Here is a 16,238-nt window from a genome sequence, read left to right on the forward strand (position 1 = left end):
GGAGAGAGTTTCAATGTTACAAAGTATTCACTGGAGAGTTTTAAAGTTAGCTACTTCAAAAGCAATTTAAAGCTTTCATGAGTGGAAATCACACGATGGCCCTCAATTCAGGAATGTGACAAATAGCCTGAAGAAATTTCAAAGTTAAATCTCCACATGGACAGGGAGATGGTGACCTCACTTAGATCAGTCATGAAGTGCCCAGGTTTGGCTTGGCTGCATCAATTGTAGTTTGGGGGTACCAAATGTATTGGTCACCTACTCAATATCCCTTTCCCCAGATTAGTTCTTCAGCTAGCATCGGATCTTAGAGCTTGCGGCTAGGAGATGAAAGTCTATCGAGATTTTGTGGCCTCGCTCGTCCCAAAACTGTAAAATCCCACCCGTGGTCAATGGACCTTCCCATGTTCCGGTCCTCGCCCGCTCCAATTCCCGTGGCAGGCGGGGCGGTAAAATTCCAGCCATAATGTGTTCAAGCCATTGCCCCTCAGCAGGGTGCATTTGGGCCAGAATACCTCATTGCTGTAATGACAGTTTGTTATAGGAACATAGTAGAAGCAGGAGGAGGCCATTTGGCCCTTCGAACCCGCTCCGCCATTCATTACGATCATGGCTGATCATCCAATTCAATAGCCTAATCCTGCTTTCTCCCCCATAACCTTTGATCCCATTCACCCCAAGTGCTATATCCAGCCACCTCTTGAATACATTCAATGTTATGTTGCTATATAATTCCTTCCTTCTTGAATAAATTGCACGAACAATTATTCCTGCAAGAATTTCCTTTAGGACAATAAAGAACAAAGAACAAAGAACAGTACAGCACAGGAAACAGGCCCTTCGGCCCTCCAAGCCTGTGCTGCTCCTTGGTCCAACGAGACCAATCGTTTGTATCCCTCCATTCCCAGGCTGCTCATGTGACTATCCAGATAAGTCTTAAACGATGTCAGCAGGCCTGCCTCCACCACCCTACTTGGCAGCGCATTCCAGGCCCCCACCACTCTCTGTGTAAAAAACATCCCTCTAATATCTGAGTTATACTTCGCCCCTCTCACCTTGAGCCCGTGACCCCTCGTGAACGTCACTTCTGATCTGGGAAAAAGCTTCCCACCGTTCACCCTATCTATCCCCTTCACCTCTATTAGATCTCCCCTCATTCTCTGTCTTTCCAGGGAGAACAACCCCAGTTTACCCAATCTCTCCTCATAGCTAAGACCCTCCATACCAGGCAACATCCTGGTAAACCTTCTCTGCACTCTCTCTAACACCTCCACGTCCTTCTGGTAGTGCGGCGACCAGAACTGGATGCAGTACTCCAAATGTGGCCTAACCAGCGTTCTATACAGCTGCATCATCAGACTCCAGCTTTTATACTCTATACCCTGTCCTATAAAGGCAAGCATACCATATGCCTTCTTCACCACCTTCTCCACCTGTGTTGCCACCTTCAAGGATTTGTGGACTTGCACACCTAGGTCCCTCTGTGTTTCTATACTCCTGATGACTCTGCCATTTATTGTACAACTCCTCCCTACATTATTTCTTCCAAAATGCATCACTTTGCATTTATCCGGATTAAACTCCATCTGCCACCTCTCCGCCCAATTTTCCAGCCTATCTATATCCTGCTGTATTGCCCGACAATGCTCTTCGCTATCCGGAAGTCCAGCCATCTTCGTGTCATCCGCAAACTTGCTGATTACACCAGTTACACCTTCTTCCAAATCATTTATATATATCACAAATAGCAGAGGTCCCAGTACAGAGCCCTGCGGAACACCACTGGTCACAGACCTCCAGCCGGAAAATGACCCTTCGACCACTACCCTCTGTCTCCTATGGCCAAGCCAGTTCTCCACCCATCTAGCCACTTATCCTTGTATCCCATGAGCCTTAACCTTCTTAACCAACCTGCCATGTGGGACTTTGTCAAATGCCTTACTGAAATCCATATAGACAACATCCACGGCCCTTCCTTCATCAACGTTTTTGTCACTTCCTCAAAAAACTCCACCAAATTTGTAAGGCACGACCTCCCTCTTACAAAACAATGCTGTCTGTCACTAATGAGATTGTTCCGTTCTAAATGCACATACATCCTGTCTCTAAGAATCCTCTCCAACAACTTCCCTACCACGGACGTCAAGCTCACCGGCCTATAATTTCCTGGGTTATCCCTGCTACCCTTCTTAAACAACGGGACCACATTCGCTATCCTCCAATCCTCAGGGATCTCACCCGTGTCCAAAGAAGCGACAAAGATTTCCGTCAGAGGCCCAGTAATTTCATCTCTCGTCTCCCTGAGCAGTCGAGGATAGATGCCATCAGGCCCTGGGGCTTTGTCAGTTTTAATGTTCCCTAAAAAACCTAACACTTCCTCTCTTGTAATGGAGATTTTCTCTAACGGGTCAACACCTCCCTCCGAGACACTCCCGGTTAACACGCCCCTCTCCTTCGTGAATACCGATGCAAAGTATTCATTTAGGATCTCCCCTATTCCCTTGGGTTCTAAGCATAATTCCCCTCCTTTGTCCCTGAGAGGTCCGATTTTCTCCCTGACAACTCTTTTGTTCCTAACGTATGAATAGAATGCCTTAGGATTCTCCTTAATCCTGCCTGCCAAGAACATCTCGTGACCTCTTTTTGCCCTTCTAACTCCCCGTTTGAGTTCTTTCCTACTCTCTCTGTATTCCTCCAGAGCTCCATCTGTTTTCTGTTGCCTGGACTTAACGTACGCCTCCCTTTTCATTTTAATCAGATCCTCAATTTCCCTGGTTATCCACGGCTCTCGAATCCTACCTTTCCTATCTTTCCTTTTTACAGGCACATGCCTATCCTGCAGCCTTATCAATAGTTCCTTAAAAAACTCCCACATGCCAGACGCGGACTTACCCTCGAACACCCTCTCCCAATCAACATCCACCAATTCCTGCCTAATCCGGCTATAGTTAGCCTTCCCCCAATTTAGCACCCTGCCCGTAGGACAGCACTCATCCTTGTCCATTACTATCCTAAAGTTAACAGAGTTGTGGTCACTATTTGCCACATGTTCCCCTACCGAAACTTTGACAACCTGACCGGGCTCATTTCCCAGAACTAGGTCCAGTATAGCCCCCTCTCTAGTCGGGCTATCTACACACTGTTCCAAAGAACCTTCCAGTACGCATTTTACAAATTCCTCCCCGTCCGGACCCCCAGCTCTAAGCACTTTCCGGTCTGTGCCAGGGAAATTAAAGTCCCCCACTACAACAACCGTATTGAATGGTTTTAGGCTTGTACTGATGTGAAATATATTATAGTCCAAATGCCAAGTTGGCCAGCTCATTTCAGGAAAAATTTACAAATACAAGGTGTTGCAACTTCACTTTCCAGCAATGCAGGGACTTTAAAAGGTTGAAGTGTTATTGGCTAGAATTTTACGGAGCAGTAGCGGGCATGTGCCTGACCCGAAAGAAGATATATCCTGGCAAGAGGATGTGTGTGCGTCCCAACATCATTGCACACTCATGCCATATTACTGTTGCCGGGTGCACGCGGGAGTTGGAAGCACCTCTTCCAACAATTAATCAACCATTTAAGGCAATTAACAGGACAACTGAAGGCAATTTTATGTTGCCCGTGTGATTTGGCGACTGCCGCACAGGCAGGATGCCGCTCTGTTTTTTCACGTTTCTCATCCAAGAGTGGGATAAAAGGGTTGATTGTGTGAATTGTTCGGAGTTCAGGTGAGAGTGCATACTTGTCTTTTTTTGTTTCCGCTGAAGTATTTACTTTATTTGCTTTGTTTTGAGAAGCCTTTTGTTTTGTCAACTCTCCTGGAGCATTTCTGTCACTTGCAGCCAGCCTTCAGTGCATGAGGCCAGTGTGCTCTGCAGTGCAGATGGGGATTGTGTATAACCGCTGGTTAGAGGAGGAAGAGGGGCAAAAGGGAGGCCAGGGTCTCCAGGCACCGATGCAAGGAAAAGACCTGTGGAAGAAGAGGTTGCGGTATAGGAGCAGCAGGGAGATCCAGATGGAAGGGCTTGCAGAAAAGCCGCTATCCTGCTGCCAGAACAATCCAGAAACCTCAACATGTCAGAGGGCCAGTGATGCAGGGGGCTCCGCCTCTCTGAGGACATCATTATGCAGGATGATTGGGCTGGAGAGCACCTCCAACTGTGTGGCCTGGACACCTAATGCCAATGGCTCTGAACGTCATAGCAGCCTCATTTTGTTTGCATCCGGATTATTCCAGGAGTCAGTGGGAGATCTGTTCCAATCAGTTGTCCATAATTGTGTCAAGCTCGTAACCAACTCTCTGATCAGACAGATTCTCGCATTCCTTCATTAGTGGACAGACCAAGCCAGTTAGGCTGAGTGAGCCACAGGTTTTGCAGCTACTATTGAGTTCCTGACATCCAGGGTACCACACAACACACAGATGCCCATCAGTGGGTCAGTTGGGTACCTTCAGGAATAGAAAGGGTGATCACTCTATGAAGATGCAGATAGTAAGACCCAAGTCTGTGCAAGGTACCCTGACAGCTACCACAATCTGAGTGGACCAACGTGGAAGTAGTGAAAAATGTCATTGACAATGCTATCAAGTGACATTTACTCAGCAATAACCTGATCAATGAGTCTTGGATTTTATCACATGCACATAGCTTCTGACCTCATTACAGCCTTGTTTCAAACATGGACAAAAGAGCTGAACTCCAGAGATGAGGTGACAGTGACTGCCCTTGGCATCTCTGAAGGTGAAAAGGTAGGTTAATAAGGTGGTAAAAAAGACATATGGCACACTCTCTCCTTTATCAATTGGGGTATAGATTACAAAAGCAGTAAGGTCATGATGGAGTTGTTTTGAACTTTGAGGCCACAGCTGGAGTAGTGTGTGCAGTTGTGGTCGCCACATTATAGGAAGGATGTGAACGTACTGGAGGGGGTACAGAGGAGATTCACCAGGATGCTGCCTGGGATGGAACATTTACATTATAAAGAGATGTTGTATAGGCTTGGGTTGTTTTCTCTGGAACAGAGAAGACTGAGGGGAGTGGATAGGGAGCTGATGGGACACAAGTTAAAAGTGAGGGGTGGGGGATTTGAGGAAAATCTTTTACCCAGAGGGTGGTGACAGTCTGGAATGCACTGCCTGGGAGGGTGGTAGAGGTGGGATACCTCACATCCTTTCTAAAAAGTACCTGGATGAACACTTGGCAAGCCATAACATTCAAACCTACGGGCCAAGTGCTGGCAAGTGGGATTAGGTGGGCTGGTTAGGGCCTTTCATATGTCGGTGAAGACTCAATGGGCTGAAGAGTCTCTTTTGCACTGTAGTACTCTGTGACATCAAGGCAGCATTTGACCAAGTGGAACATCATAGAGCCTGAGCAAAACTGAATTCTGAGCTTCAGAAACTGTGACACATCAGGGAGGGGGAGAGTTACCTTTTTTAAACTTTATTATTGTCGCAAGTAGGCTTACATTAACACGAGAAAGTTAGTGATATTCCCCTAGTCGCCACACTCCTGTGCCTGTTCAGATACATTGAGGGAGAATTTAGCATAACCAATGCGCCTAATCAGCACGTCTTTCAGACTGTGGAAGGAAACTGGAGCATCCAGAGGAAACCCACGCAGACATGGGGAGAATGTGCAGACAGTGGCCCAAGCCAGGAATCAAACCTGGGTCCCTGGCACTGTGAAGCAGCAGTGCTAACCACTGCCATGCCCGGGATGTTGTGTTTCAGGAGGCAGTCATATCCCTTGGATTAACTGCCTTTAAATTCTGTCAGTGGTCAGGAATAGAAGGATGTGACAGATAGAGGTAGCACTGCAAGAGCTTCAGCCCCTGCTCCTGTCCAACAGGTTTGAGGTTCTTACTCTGTGTGTATAAAAGCAGGGACTGTAGGGAGGATGACCAAACTGACCACAGCACCATGGTTCAGGGAGTTGTTGAAGTTGGGGGAGAAAAGACAAATGTCATAGTTGGGGACAGTATAGTCAGGGAAATAGACACTATTCTCTGTAGTCAGGATCGAGTGTCTTGAAAGCTGTGATGACTGCCCAGTGCCAGGGTTCAAGACATCTGCTGTGGGCTGGAGATGAACTTGCACTGGGAGGGGAGAATCCCTTGGTCAGGGTCCACATAGGCACCAACGGCATGGGTAGAACGAGGAGGGAGGTTCTGTGTTTGGCAGTTTGAGGGGTTAGGCACTAAGCTAAAGAACATAACCTCCAAGGTTATAATCTCTGGATTATTATCTGAGCCATCTGCAAAGTGGCAAAGGGTACAAAAAAATTAGAGATGAATACGTGTCTCAAAGGCTGGTGTGGAAGAAGTGGGTTTCAGTTTATGGGGCACTGGCATCAGTACTAGTCTAGTTTACTAATGTAGTTTGGGATTCTGGTCCAGCATCCTAACACATAGAAAGATAGGAGCAGGAGGCCGCCATTTGGCTCTTCATTACGATCATGGCTGATCATCCAACTCAATAGCCTCATCCTGTTTTTTCCCCATAACCTATGATCCCGTTTGCCCCAAGTGCTATATTCAGCTGCCTCTTGAATGCATTCAATGTTTTGGCATCAACTACTTCCTGTGGTAATGAATTCCATAGGCTCACCACGCTTAGGATGAAGAAATGTCTCCTCACCTCCGTCCTGAATGGTTTACCCTGAACCCCTGGTTCTGGACTCCCCAGTAAGAAGTTTAACAACACCAGGTTAAAGTCCAACAGGTTTATTTGGTAGCAAAAGCCACACAAGCTTTCGGAGCTCCAAGCCCCTTCTTCTTCAGGTGAGTGGGAATTCAGTTCACAAACAGGGCATATAAAAACACTGACTCAATTTACATGAATAATGGTTGGAATGTGAATACTTACAGCTGATCAAGTCTGGACTCCCCACCATTGTGAGTATCCTCCCTGCATCTAGCCTGTCCTGTTAGAATTTTATAAGTCTCTGAGATCCCCCCCGCCCTCATTCGTCTGAACTCCAGTAAAAACAATCCTAACCTAGTCAATCTCTCCTCGCACATCAGTCCCGCCATCCCTGGAATCAGCCTGGTAAACCTTTGCCGCACTCCCTTGAGAGCAAGAACATCCTTCCTCAGAAAAGGAGACCAAAACTGCACACAAAACTCTAGGTGCGGCCTCACCACGGCCCTGTATAGTTGCAACAACACATCCCTGCTCCTGTACTCAACCTCTCGCAATGAAGGTCAACATGCCGTTTGCCGCCTTTACCGCCTGTTGCACCTGCATGCTTGCCTTCAGTGACTGGGGCTCTGGACTCCTGAGTAGGATAGCGCAGTGGTTATGTTAGTGGGCTTTTATTCAATTTGCCCAGATTTATGATCAGGAGGCACAATTGCAAATCCTACCATAGCATTTGGAGAAGTTAAATTCATGGAAGTAAATCTGGATTTTTTTTTTAAAAAGCTAGTGTCAAAAATTAAACTACCAGATTGTAAAATGTTATCTCGCTCATTAAATCTTTATAGTTGGAAACCTTGTGTGGCCTACATGTGACTCCAGACCCACAGGAATCTAGCTGACAGTTAACATTCTCTAGAATGGCTTAGCAAACCACTTGGTTGTATCAAAGCACTGCAACATTTAAGAACAAAATAGGTCATTACAACATTGTTGTTAGTCGGAGCCTGCTTTGTGAAGTTGGCTGCTGCTATTACAACTGTGACTATGCTTTAAAATGTACTGATCTGGTTGTACAAAGTTTTGGGAGTCTAATGGTCACACAGGTGGCTATATTTGTAAGTCTTTTTCTGTTCTTTTCACAGTGCAGCAATTCAAGTAGTTACCCCACTATTTTCATGAGAAATTAGTGACGAGCAAAAAATGCTGTCAGCAATCACAATAATAATAATAGCCAGTTTCAACATGCAGACAAAATTAAGGAGAAACTTTTTCTGCCAAAGGGTAATTGGAATGTGGAATTCTGTTCCCCGGAAAGTAGTGAAGGTTGGATCTTTGAATTTATTCAAGGCAGAGTTAGACAGACTTTTGGTGGGGGGATTCCTGCACATTGCAGAATGTTTGTTTTCGGTTTCACTTGTAACCGGCCCTTGAATAGGCGCGGTGTTTAGTGAATTGATTCTATGCCAAGAGGCAAGCTGCTCCTGTGAAGTGACAACTTCATACCCATCCCTCTTCTATTCTGCAAATGAATGCAAAAGGAAAATTAGCTTAGGCATTCACTACCTCATGTGGGGAAGAAACACAGGACCACACCTGTGGGATTGTAGTTCAATAATAGTTCTTATCTGGATCTAATGTCACAATCCAAACCCAGTGTACAGCTATTCACCAAGGGTATCTTCAGCACCTCTGACTGCCCCTGCCCTAAACAGCAGCTTTTACACGAGCACAACCAATAGTTTAACCTGCAGTGATTTTAAACTCGTGTGTGGAGGCAATGGCATGATGGTTGTACAGGGAACATTCCACAGTGAATGAGCACCATTTGAAGTGACCTTAGGTTGGACTTCCATACAGCAGCACAACTAAAATTTATCAGTCAACGAGACTTGAAGTAAGGCCATTTTTTTCATGGGATGTGGGCATCGCTGGGTAGGCCAGCTTCTATTGCTCATCCCTGATTGCCCTTGAACTGAGTGGCTTGTTATGCCATTTCAGAGGGTATTTTAAGAGTCAACTACATTGTTGTGGGTGTGGAGTCACATGTGGGTAAGGTAACTGGGCCAGGTAAGGATGATGTGGAGATGCCGGCGTTGGACTAGGATAAACACAGTAAGAGTTTTAACAACACCAGGTTAAAGTCCAACAGGTTTATTTGGTAGCAAATGCCACTGGCTTTCGGAGCACTGCTCCTTCGTCAGATGGAGTGGAAATGTGCTCTCAAACAGGGCACAGACACAAAATCAAGTTACAGATTACTGATTAGAATGCGAATCTCTGCAGCCAACCAGGTCCTAAAGATACAGACAATGTGAGTGGAGGGAACATTAAGCACAGGTTAAAGAGATGTGTATTGTCTCCAGACAGGACAGCCAGTGAGATTCTGCAAGTCCAGGAGGCAAGCTGTGGGGGTTACTGATAATGTGACATAAATACAACATCCCGGTTTAGGCCGTCCTCATGTGTGCGGAACTTGGCTATCAGTTTCTGCTCAGCGACTCTGCGCTGTGTGTCGTGAAGGCCGCCTTGGAGAACGCTTACCTGAAGATCCAAGGCTGAATGCCCGTGACTGCTGAAGTGATCCCCCACAGGAAGAGAACAGTCTTGCCTGGTGATTGTCGAGCGGTGTTCATCCATCCGTTGTCATAGCGTCTGCATGGTTTCCCCAATGTACCATGCCTTGGGACATCCTTTCCTGCAGCGTATCAGGTAGACAATGTTGGCAGAGTTGCAAGAGTAGGTACCATGTACCTGGTAGATGGTGTTCTCACGTGAGATGGCATCCGTGTCGATGATCCGGCACGTCTTGCAGAGGTTGCTGTGGCAGGGTTGTGTGGTGTCGTGGTCACTCTTCTCCTGAAGGCTGGGTAGTTTGCTGTGGACAATGGTCTGTTTGAGGTTGTGTGGTTGTTTGAAGGCAAGATGTGGGGATGGCCTTGGCGAGATGTTCGTCTTCATCAATGACCTGTTGAAGGCTCCGGAGGAGATGCTGTTGCTTCTCTGCTTCGGGGAAGTACTGGATGACGAAGGGTACTCTGTCCACCGTGTCCCGTGTTTGTCTTCTGAGGAGGTCGGTGCAGTTTTTCGCTGTGGCGCGTCGGTACTGTTGATCGATGAGTCGAGCGCCATATCCTGTTCTTATGAGGGCATCTTTCAGCGTCAGGAGGTGTCTGTTGCGATCCACCTCATTCGAGCAGATCCTGTGTATACGGAGGGCTTGTCCGTAGGGGATGGCTTCTTTAACGTGTTTAGGGTGGAAGCTGGAGAAGTGGAGCATCGTGAGGTTATCCGTGGGCTTGTGGTACAGTGAGGTGCTGAGGTGACCGTCCTTAATGGAGATGCGTATGTCCAACAATGCAACCGATTCCGGAGAGTAGTCTATGGTGAGTCTGATGGTGGGATGGAACTTGTTGATGTCATCATATAGTTGATGTCATCATATAGTTGTTTCAGTGATTGTTCAGCATGATCATCTAGAGAAGTTTAGTATGATCAAAAGTAGTCAGCACGGCTTTGTCAGGGGCAGGTCGTGCCTTACGAGCCTGGTTGAGTTCTTTGAAAATGTGACCAAGCACATTGACGAAGGAAGAGCGGTGGATGTGGTCTATATGGACTTCAGCAAAGCGTTCGATAAGGTCCCCCATGCAAGACTTCTTGAGAAAGTGAGAGGGCATGGGATCCAAGGGGCTGTTGCCTTGTGGATCCAGAACTGGCTTGCCTGCAGAAGGCAGAGAGTGGCTGTGGAGGGGTCTTTCTCTGCATGGAGGTCAGTGACCAGTGGAGTGCCCCAGGGATCTGTTCTGGGACCCTTGCTGTTTGTCATTTTCATAAATGACCTGGATGAGGAAGTGGAGGGATGGGTTGGTAAGTTTGCTGACGACACCAAGGTAGGTGGTGTTGTGGATAGTTTGGAGGGATGTCAGAAGTTGCAGCGAGACATAGATAGAATGCAAGACTGGGCGGAGAAGTGGCAGATGGACTTCAACCCGGATAAGTGTGTAGTGATCCATTTTGGCAGATCCAATGGGATGGAGCAGCAGTATAAAATGAAGGGTACCATTCTTAGCAGTGTAGAGGATCAGAAGGACCTTGGGGTCCGGGTCCATAGGACTCTTAAATCGGCCTCGCAGGTGGAGGATGCGGTCAAGAAGGCGTATGGCGTACTAGCCTTCATTAATCGAGGGATTGAGTTTAGGAGTCGGGAGATAATGCTGCAGCTTTATAGGACCCTGGTTAGACCCCACTTGGAGTACTGCGCGCAGTTCTGGTCACCTCATTACAGGAAAGATGTTGAAGCCATTGAAAGGGTGCAGAGGAGATTTACAAGGATGTTGCCTGGATTGGGGGGCATGCCTTATGAGGATAGGTTGAGGGAGCTTGGTCTCTTCTCCCTGGAGAGACGAAGGATGAGAGGTGACCTGATAGAGGTTTACAAGATGTTGAGGGGTCTGGATAGGGTGGACTCTCAGAGGCTATTTCCAAGGGCTGAAATGGTTGCTACGAGAGGACACAGGTTTAAGGTGCTGGGGGGTAGGTACAGGGGGGATGTCAGGGGTAAGTTTTTCACTCAGAGGGTGGTGGGTGAGTGGAATCGGCTGACGTCGGTGGTGGTGGAGGCAAACTCGTTGGGGTCTTTTAAGAGACTTCTGGATGAGTACATGGGATTTAATGGGATTGAGGGCTATAGATAGGCCTAGAGGTGGGGATGTGATCGGCGCAACTTGTGGGCCGAAGGGCCTGTTTGTGCTGTGGCTTTCTATGTTCTATGACGCCAAAGGAAGAAAATGTCATCGATGTATCTAGTGTATAGCATCGGTTGAAGGTCCTGTGCGGTGAAGAAGTCTTGTTTGAACCTGTGCATGAAGATGTTGGCATATTGAGGTGCGAATTTGGTCCCCATGACTGTTCAGTGTGTCTGGATGAAGAACTGGTTGTTGAAGGTGAAGACATTGTGTTCCAGGATGAAGCGGATGAGTTGTAAAATTGCATTTGGAAACTGGCAGTTGTCGGCGTTGAGTACTGAGGCCATTGCAGCAATGCCATCATCATGGGGGATGCTGGTGTAGAGTGCCGAGACATCCATTGTGACTAGGAGTGCTGCAATGAAGTGTACCGACAATTGAACAACGAGGAACACTACAGACAGTTACCCACAGATTCGACCAAAGAACGCACCCGTCAACTCAACACTCTGATCAAGAACTTTGATCCGGACCTTCAGGGCACCCTCCGTGCTCTCATCCCACGTACTCCCTGTGTTGGAGATCTCGACTGCCTCCCTGCCTCTGTCACAATATCACTGCATCATTGCCTCCCCATGGACAACTGAGTTTTGGATGATTTCAAACTTGGTTACATTTTTTTGTTTCAATCCATCCATTGATTCACCCCTGCATTCTCTGCCCCTTCCCTTTAAATCTATGTAATATCCTCCAATCTTACGAACCTTCTGAATCTGTGCTTCTCTAATTCTGGCCTCCCCACATCTTCTGATTTTAATCACTCGACTATTGGTAGGCGTGCATTCAGTTGCCTGGGCCTTAAACTCTGGAATTTCCTCCCCAATCTCTCTCTCCTTTTTGGAAGGTTTCTTGAAATATACCTCTTTGACCAAGCCTTTGTTAGAAACATAGAAAACTACAGCACAAAACAGGCCCTTCGGCACCACAAGTTGAGCCGAACATATCGCTACCTTTTTAGGCCTACCTATAACCCTCCATCCTATTAAGTCCCATGTACTCATCCAGGAGTCTCTTAAAAGACCCCATTGAGTTTGCCTCCACCATCACTGACAGCAGCCGATTTCACTCTCCCACCACCCTCTGTGAAAAACTTCCCCCTAACATTTCCCCTGTACCTACACCCAAGCACCTTAAACCTGTGTCCTCTCGTAGCAGCCATTTCCACCCTGGGAAAAAGCCTCCGAGAGTCCACCCGATCTATGCCTCTCAACATCTTATATACCTCTATTAGGTCTCCTCTCATCCTACGTCTCTCCAAGGAGAAAAGACCAATCTCCCTCAGCCTATCCTCATAAGGCATGCCACTCAATCCAGGCAACATCCTTGTAAATCGCCTCTGCACCATTTCAATCTTTTCCACGTCCTTCCTGTAATGAGGCGACCAGAACTGAGCACAGTATTCCAAGTGGGGCCCGACGAGGGTCTTATATAGCTGCATCATTATCTCCAGACTCCTAAACTCAATCCCTCGATTGATAAAGGCCAGCAAACCATACGCCTTCTTAACCACCTCCTCCACCTGCAGGGCCGATTTTAGAGTCCTATGGACCTGGACCCCAAGGTCCTTCTGATCCTCCACAGTACTAAGAGTCTTTCCCTTTATATTGTACTCCTTCATCCCATTTGACCTGCCAAAATGGACCACTACGCATTTATCTGGGTTGAAGTCCATCTGCCACTTCTCCACCCAGTCTTGCATCCTATCTATGTCCCTCTGTAACTTCTGACATCCCTCCAGACTATCCATAACCCCACCAACCTTCGTGTCGTCGGCAAACTTACCAACCCATCCCTCCACTTCCTCATCCAGGTCATTTATGAAAATGACAAACAGCAAGGGTCCCAGAACAGATCCCTGGGGCACACCACTGGTGACCGACCTCCAATTAGAAAAAGACCCATCTATACCCACTCTCTGCCTCCTTTGGGCAAGCCAGTTCTGGATCCACAGGGCAGCAGCCCCTTGGATCCCATGCCCTCTCTCTTTTTCTAGAAGCCTTGCATGGGGGACCTTATCGAACGCCTTGCTAAAATCCATATAAACCACATCTACCGCTTTCCCTTTGTCAATGTGTTTAGTCACATTTTCGAAGAACTCCACCAGGCTCGTAAGGCACGATCTGCCTTTGACAAAGCCACGCTGAGTATTCTTGAGCATACTAAACCTCTCCAAATGCTCTTAAATCTTGTCCCTCAGGATCTTCTCCATCAGCTGACCAACCACTGAGGTTAGACTCACCAGTCGGTAATTTCCTGGGCTATCCCTATTCCCCTTCTTGAAAATAGGAACCACATCCGCAATCCTCCGGCACCTCTCCCGTCTCCATCGACGACGCAAAGATCATCGCCAGAGGCTCTGCAATCTCTTCCCTCGTCTCCCACAGTAACCGGAGGTACATCCCATCCGGACCCGGCGACGTATCTATCTTGATGTCATTCAAAGATTTCAGCACAACCTCTTTGTTAAAGTCCACATACTCAATCTTTTCAGTCCACCGCAAGCCCACAGTACAGCCACCCATGTCCTTCTCCTCTGTGAAAACCGAGGCAAAATACTCATTCAGCACCTTTGCCATTTCTATTGGTTCCGTACTGATTTTCCTGCCTTCACCTTTTATAGGCCCTATTCCTTCACGTCTCATCCTTTTACTCTTCACATTTATAGAACGCCTTGTTCACTGTCCAAATATTTCCTTAATTGGCTCAAGTGAAATTTTGCCTGATTATGCTCCTGTGACGTGCCTTGAAACACTTTTTTGACGACATTAAAGGTATTGCTGTGAAAAAACATGCTGTCAAAGATTTTCATCTCGTACTCAAAAGGACAACTCCTTTAAAAATAAAACCAACTTGTGAAGGAATAACAGTTTATACTTCATGAAAAGAAACTGCTGATTGATGGGCAAGTGGAATCTGAACCTGAGGTAGAGGTGTTGCCATGGAGAATGCGCCAGTTAATTGTTAACACATCTTAATGGGCTCCATCCTGCACTCATTCACCTTTCAAATGGAGCAGTCTGACGTCCCTTTCCTTAATGTACTGGTTGAGCAATCTGCCAGTGGGTTCTCTGCCCCAGTCTTATGCAGGCCTACCTTCCCTAGCCAATATACACTTTGGGATTCCTGCAGTTCCATGCCCTAAAGATTGGCCTTATTGGCAACCTCGTAGAGAGAGGCTGGACCATTTGCTCACCATGCAATTCCCTGATTCATGCCCCAGGGCAATGCCTTGACCAATCAGATTCAAACTGCTTAGTTTGAATTTAGTAAGGAGTCTAACAACATCAGGTTAAAGTCCAACAGGTTTATTTGGTGGCAAACGCCACGAGCTTTTGGAGCGTTGCTCCTTCGTCAGGACAGTGTTTATTGAATTTAAGTTTGAATTTAAACAAGGTTTGACAGTTGGTCAGTTATCAGTTAACTGGTACATTCTCCATGGCAACACTTCTACCAGAGTCCAATTGCCGGCCAATCAGCACTCTCCTCCGATTCCTGTACAATTTGATATGTTTGCAATTGTCCTGATGATTTTAAGATGGTAAGAAGTCTCACAACACCAGGTTAAAGTCCAACAGGTTTATTTGGTAGCAAATACCATAAGCTTTCGGAGCACAGCTCCTTCGTCAGATGGAGTGGATATCTGTTCTCCAACAGTGCACAGACACAGAAATCAAGTTACAGAATACTAATTAGAATGCAAATCTCTACAGCCAGCCAGGTCTTAAAGGTACAGACAATGTGGGTGGAGGGAGCATTCAACACAGGTTAAAGAGATGTGTATTGTCTCCAGACAGAACAGCTAGTGAGATTCTGCAAGATCAGGGGGAAAGCTGTGGGGGTTACTGATAATGTGACATAAATACAACATCTCGGCACTCTACACCAGCATCCCCCACGATGATGGCATTGCTGCAACGGCCTCAGTACTCAATGCCGTCAACTGCCAGTTTCCAGATGCAATTTTACCACTCATCCGCTTCATCCTGGACCACAATATCTTCACCTTCAACAACCAGTTCTTCATCCAGACACACGGAACACCCATGGGGACAAAATTCGCACCTCAATATGCCAACATCGTCATGCACAGGTTCAAACAAGACTTCTTCACCGCACAGGACCTTCAACCGATGCTATACACTAGATACATCGATGACATTTTCTTCCTTTGGAGTCATGGTGAGCAATCACTGAAACAACTATATGATGACATCAACAAGTTCCATCCCACCATCAGACTCACCATGGACGACTCTCCGGAATCGGTTGCATTCTTGGACACACGCACCTCCATTAAGGACGGTCACCTCAGCACCTCACTGTACCGCAAGCCCACGGATAACCTCATGATGCTCCACTTCTCCAGCTTCCACCCTAAACACGTTAAAGAAGCCATCCCCTACGGACAAGCCCTCCGAATACACAGGATCTGCTCGGATGAGGAGGATCGCAACAGACACCTCCAGACGCTGAAAGATGCCCTCATAAGAACAGGATATGGCGCTCGACTCATCGATCAACAGTTCCGACGCGCCACAGCGAAAAACCGCACCGACCTCCTCAGAAGACAAACACGGGACACGGTGGACAGAGTACCCTTCGTCGTCCAGTACTTCCCCGGAGCGGAGAAGCTACGGCATCTCCTCCGGAGCCTTCAACATGTCATTGATGAAGACGAACATCTCGCCAAGGCCATCCCCACACCCCCACTTCTTGCCTTCAAACAACCTCAAACAGACCATTGTCCGCAGCAAACTAACCAGCCTTCAGGAGAACAGTGACCACGACACCACACAACCCTGCCACAGCAACCTCTGCAAGACGTGCCGGATCATCGACACTGATGCCATCATCTC

The 16,238-nt window shown here is 47.2% G+C and overlaps 1 protein-coding gene across 1 annotated transcript in view; it reads right to left on the bottom strand.

Moving 5' to 3' along the window:
- Positions 1-16,238, bottom strand: part of atp11a (ATPase phospholipid transporting 11A) — a gene marked incomplete at its 3' end in the record, with an annotated part of 232,999 nt that overhangs the window by 185,793 nt on the left and 30,968 nt on the right. The window lies entirely within an intron of this gene.

The sequence above is a fragment of the Mustelus asterias genome, chromosome 10, assembly GCF_964213995.1.
Source record: "Mustelus asterias chromosome 10, sMusAst1.hap1.1, whole genome shotgun sequence".
In the NCBI taxonomy this organism is placed as follows: domain Eukaryota; kingdom Metazoa; phylum Chordata; class Chondrichthyes; order Carcharhiniformes; family Triakidae; genus Mustelus; species Mustelus asterias.